Genomic DNA, 6,000 nt, shown 5'->3' on the forward strand with positions numbered 1-6,000 from the left:
GAATCTTTAAAAAAGCCATGACATAGAAATGAAGCACCATTTAGCAGCAGGAGACAATATCTGATGAGTGTCGCTCTTAGCTTAATTGGGTATTTAGTCAGATTTAACATTCCTCGTAACCATTAAAAGCTCATATCTTCCTCTGTGCTCACTGCCAAAAAAGTGATTTTTCTCAAAGTCATTATTAGGAATTTGTAAGATGAAAGCACACAGAGGATTATATCAACTGAGGGCCATTGTTCAAGAGATGTTAAAAGATGGAATCATGTCAAGATATTTCTGGTTTTCATCATTCATCATTAGTTAATCTCTAGTGCGACTTTACTGTGGCACATAATTAAGCTGCTTAGCCCAGAAAAGTTGCCTCACTGTTCCTGCAGATGGATCTTTGTTATGTGGATAACACGGTGTTATTGAGAGTGCAAATTGTTTCTGCACTACAGATGTGAACCACTTGTGCTCTATCATGCTGCACTTTTTGCACTTGGCACATCTCTTGCATGCTCTTTGTCTTTAAATGCTACAAAGAAAAGTGGGTCATGGTATAACGGCATTATGGCTCTGCTCAAATTGGTGGAATTCAACTATAATTTGTCCTATTTATTTGGATTTCATGGAACTGTGCGTGTCATACATTGTGACTACAGGTTGTCACGGATACACAAGTGAATACTATTAATCTCCCCTGTTCCCGTTGAGACAAATTAAAAATTCTAAGCAGTGAGCAGGGCACACTTTGGTGAACCTGTAAAAATTGACAGGATGACAAGTACATGCTTAGGTATTCACAGTGAAACACTCATTAGTGACCTGGAGCGCACGACATGCTACAGTGAATGACAAGGTCAGTAATCCTGACAGATCCTCCTCAAGGGCATCTTATTGCTGAGCAACACTATTACACCAAAACTTAGCAGCAAATATCGTATCTGCCACAGGGACGCCATTTCAGATATTCACTCTGGCATGACTGCTCTGTCTGAGACATAACATCTGAGAATGAATCTGAATCATGGTATCAAAGGCACAGGCTGTCTGAGAGGACTGGCTGCAAAGCAAAAATGTTCCAGTTTTTTATGAGCAGCCAAGGGAGCAATAGTAGTGGTCATAACAGAGTTTATATTAATGTTTAATTTTTTAAAGAAGCTTTTATCATCACGCCGTAGCAAAAAAGAAATTAAGAGCAGAGCAAAATTGCCTGCACAGCAGCAGCTAAAATAGCAGTAGTTTTTCTAATACCATGCATGATTGTAGAAAAGACAACTCTGCTGTGTTGGACTTGATAAAGCATCTCATTTACAGACAATATTCTGTACTGTGACTTTTTAGTATGATAAAATGAGGAGAAGACTCCACATCTGAGATGTTTTATCGCCTTACTCTCGCTGAACATAAAACTCATTAAAAGCCCAGGTTTAAACCCTTTAGCAGAGAGTGTGAGGACAGAAACAGAAGTCACTTAGCTCACCAGCTGTTTCCTACGTACTAAAGATTCTTCTTAATAATGCAAATGTGTGCATGTGCATGACTCAAACATATTCACAAAATAAACAGACAGCCAGCTCAGTGGGGCTATTAGAGGTTCAAAACCTAGAAGTGGAACAGGAAGAAGATATTGACAAAGAAACTGGCAAACACATGGCAGAAGGCTCATTTTTTCAACGATTCCTTTTTTCAACCTGTCAGTGATCAAATCATATCCAGGTGAGTCTGTGGGGTCCTGTCATGTCCATTACTGGCATGTATGCTGTCAAGCTGCGGGTGCACTGTATGTTTGACCGAGTTAGGTGTGTGAGTGTCATTTAAAGAGAATAATATACATCACGTTGGACAGAAAATAACTGCAGTAATTATTATACAAAGAGCTTTGCTTTTCTGACAGTGGCGTAGTTTAGATTTAGTGTTAGTCAAATCCAGCAACACTGAAACTGGTAACACCTTTTATATGTATACCCAAAATATGCTGTTTATGTCTACAGTTATTCTTCATTATCTGATGCAATTTTGAATTTCTAATTTTCTTCTTAAGTCACTGAAACTACAGACAATTGATAAGTCTGAGCCAATGAACAAAACACTTTTGGATAAAACACATTTCCAATGACAAAAATACATCACAGTAACAAAAAATGGACAAGAATAAAAATGCAGCGTGTAATGCTTTATTCACTTCTATTAATTCTAATTCGCATAGGGGAATAAAGATTTGTTGTTTCAATAGTATCTCTACAACAGAATGGACATCATGAAACAACCAAGTACACACGATATTGATTATGATAATGGCCAGACTGAGAGTGGGGTCATCGAGCAGAGATCACAAGTCAGTAATGAGACGCGCATCTGTGTGCAGCATAGAATTAATGGGATTGTCAATGTTGGCTTGTGCAATCTTGTCCCACTTTTTCTGAAGGGCTCAGGGATTCCTTTCTCTGATATTTAAATTTGTTTGAAGATCTTAAACATTCAACCTACCCTGTTGTCTGAAACGATTTCTTAGACGACAAAAAGTGGAGCTGTGGACATTCAAGTATTGTAAATGACATACCAGCATCCATCATGACAACAGCCTATCTTTCTCTTGTCATCTGTAGCTTTGTGTTATTGAATAATGTTGCATTTTAAGGTGATATTTTATAGTCACTGGTCAAAGGACTGTCTTTGTATTGGTCACACTATTTGATCACAGTCCACATCTGACGAGGATGTGGATTAGCTCATTGCTCCAGAATTCGTCATCAGCTGAACAGCTCAAAAACTTTCTTATGCACAGTCTGTTAAATCTAACCACTTTCTAACCACAACAAAACAAATCAGATTTTTATCTTTTTTCTCTAAGTCAGAAAAGATGACAATTTGCATGCTGCATAGTAACTTATTAAGCATAAAGACGTGTAGCTTTGGCTGCATTTGGACTCTTCACATTTGTAAACTTGTTCCCATTTCAGCCTAAAACTCTCCTTCTCAGAGGCTCTTAAGGTCTAATGGTGCTGAGGAGAGTCAGCTGTCTACAATGAGTATACCTTTCACTTTCTGATACTGCTGATTCATTTTATGTAACTGGGGTGAATCTCAGGTCTCTGTTATTCAAAGGGTGATTTGATTGTCTCTGACTTAGTTGCTGCACTTGTGACTCAAGTTAATGTCATTTTATTTATTTAATTCAAAAATCCTGTTTACATGTTAAAAGTTATATTTTAAATTAATACCTTTTTTATGAGCTACATAGTTCATGAGCGGACAAGGTTACTGATGTCACAGACAGATACGTGCCAATAAAAGAGTACAAGGTCTGCCGCTGATTAAGAACGTTGCACCAACAACAAAACATGAAGAACACCACAAAACGGTAGCAAATGCACTGAGTTCAAAAGGAAAAAAAAAATCATAGCTTACTGCTGAAGTGCACCAATACAAAACACATCAAAATACACCTGTGGTATCATCAACCAGAGCACAAGTATTGTTTTTGGAAAGGTGTCCAGACTGCAAATCAGTCATTTGATACAACCCTTACTCTGTAATATCCAGCCTACAATAATGAAACAGTGTTTGAATAACAAACCCAGTCATTTTGTGTATTGTCACAACACATTTTTTGCTTTTTGTACGTCATTTAATGCCATGTAGTATATGCAGGACTCGGCAGCTGCAGCCTTTTCACCACTGGTGGATTGCAGTGCTGGGGTGGTTTCCAACTCCACTGGAAAGCCAAACCGACAGCCCTCATCCCGTCCAAAGACCTCTGCTTCTCGCCACAAACTCTTGAAAGAGGCGCCCTAGAGGTCTTCCCTGCTCCTCTCCCATCACCGTCACGGCCTCACCACACCAGCCTGCTCAGTCATCCCCTAATCTCCAATCACCATCATCTCCTTGTCCCCTTTTCTCTCCAACCACATTAATAGTTGGAGCCTCCATCACCAGGAACATGCGCTTCTTCAACGCTGTCACACACTATCTTCCTGGAGCCACAGTCCCAGTCATTCTGGGTAAACTGCCAGGACTGCTGCGCTCACTTCCACCTGCTGTCCACTGAGTGATAGTCCATGTGGGCTCTAATGACACAGCTTGTCAGCCGTCTCAGCTGACCAAGAAAGACTTCATTGACCTTCTAAATTTTCTAGACGTAATCCTCTCCCATCAGCTCATAGTAAAAGGAACGCTTTATGACGAAATTGATAAAGTAATTACCCTTTTAAGTAGACACAAATAAACAAGCGACAGCTCGATGTATAGTAGCTGTCTAGGGTAACTTATGACTTTCACTTATTAAACAACATATTGAATTTTAGGCTACCAAGGTATACTTTAGAATAGTAACATACAAATTATTTTAACACAGAACCGAATGTGTATGCATAGCAGAAGATAGAAATAATATGACAAACACGATAAATAAAGTCCAACTTTGTATTAAACACAAAGGTGCAACAAACCGGTTCAAAGAAAAATAATAATAAACGTACAAATAAAATAGACTCGGAATGTATCAGTATTTAGTCTGTGTCAACCTGAGTGTACTCTCGCTTTAACTTTCAATATTCACCTTAGTTTAATGTTTGTTGGCGTGCTTTTAGTTAGAGCTCTTCGAAGAAAAGAATGCTTTAAACAAGTTTTCAGAACTACAGCAACTCACACGGGACGTGTAGACTCACCGTCTCCCTCTGTGGCAGAACAACAGCAGCTAACAGTCGGATCCTCACACTCCTGCAGACCGCAGACTGTCCTCAGCACGGCAGCATCCATGTCGGTCCTGCAGCTCTCACCGACAGCGCTGTCCGCTCTCGTTGTGTCGGCTGAAGGTCCAAAAGTGTGTCCCATAGACGCAGGTCCGGTGAGCTAAGCTAATGTGGCTAGCTCACTCCACACGGCAACAAAACACTCGTCCGGAACCGAAGACTACAGGTCTTAAGTAGTCCTCAACTAAAAAATGATCCTGAAGACGTGTAAAGCATTAAAGTCCGTTCCTTTCCAACGAATGTCTTACATCCGGCTGAATAACATCTTCTCTTCTTCTTCTCTCTTCCGGCACAAAGGTCACTTCCCGCCCGCGAGGTCACTGACAGGCAAAACAGGAAACACAACTTTACCCGGTTAAAAATATTTTTAATAGAACAGAATTATTTCTATATTTAAACAGTGTTGGCAACCTTAAATTGTCTTGTAATGTAAAATATTAATTTTTCCTAAACAAAAAACAGGTGGAACTGGACTTGCAAATGCAAACACATTAAATGCATATATTCATTGTGCAAAAATGTGTACACACCACCATATTCAACAAACAAATAGTTGGCAAAGAGAATAACAAATGTCATATTTATCAGGTTATTACATAAGTAACTGTGCAAAGTCTGTTCTTATTTCTGGCCCATTCCCACAACGGCCCATGGTTTCAGTAGAATCATGAGCCTTAATACATTCCTTTATTCTGCCTGTAGAGTCTGCAATATAGGCTTCATTGACAATTTTAATTTATTTTGGAAACGTTCCTAATTTTTTCGAGGGAACGGAGTTCACCCCAACAGGCTGGGTAGCCAGATGCTCGCGGCTAATCTGCTGCATGCTGTACAGTCGTCTCCATGTGAATAACTGTTTACACCCACACACACACCCCGGAACCTCTCCCTTCTTCACTGACTCACGTTGCTGTCACTAGCACCTGCACCCCCTGCTCTCCTCCCCGGCATCAATTTCCATCAATGAGTCACCTAACCAGGTCACTGCTGCTCCTTCCAGCGCCCCCCACTGTCCCCATCCATCATGAACAACCTTACCACCTGTCCTCACCAAACAGATCACTGGTACACATTCTCCTGTAACAGTCATCAGCCTCTGCCACAGATCAACTGCTGGACGTTCACAATCACGAGCTGCTGGTGCTAATCACATAAATCTAATTCATATTCCACAGATTCATACTTTACCACCCGTCCTGAACTCCATTCTGGTCACTTTCGGCCTTTTAAATATCAGATCTCTTAATAAATCATTTTTATG

The 6,000-nt window shown here is 40.1% G+C and overlaps 1 long non-coding RNA gene across 1 annotated transcript in view; it reads right to left on the minus strand.

Annotated features, from left to right (window-relative positions):
- LOC129348562 (uncharacterized) overlaps nt 1-5,005 on the minus strand; it is a 70,076-nt gene extending 65,071 nt beyond the window's left edge. Inside the window, exon 1 of the long non-coding RNA XR_008601155.1 lies at nt 4,656-5,005. This is a non-coding gene — a long non-coding RNA (uncharacterized LOC129348562). The remainder of the gene's footprint in view (nt 1-4,655) is intronic.
- Between the last annotated feature and the right edge of the window lie 995 nt (nt 5,006-6,000).

The sequence above is a fragment of the Amphiprion ocellaris genome, chromosome 3, assembly GCF_022539595.1.
Source record: "Amphiprion ocellaris isolate individual 3 ecotype Okinawa chromosome 3, ASM2253959v1, whole genome shotgun sequence".
In the NCBI taxonomy this organism is placed as follows: domain Eukaryota; kingdom Metazoa; phylum Chordata; class Actinopteri; family Pomacentridae; genus Amphiprion; species Amphiprion ocellaris.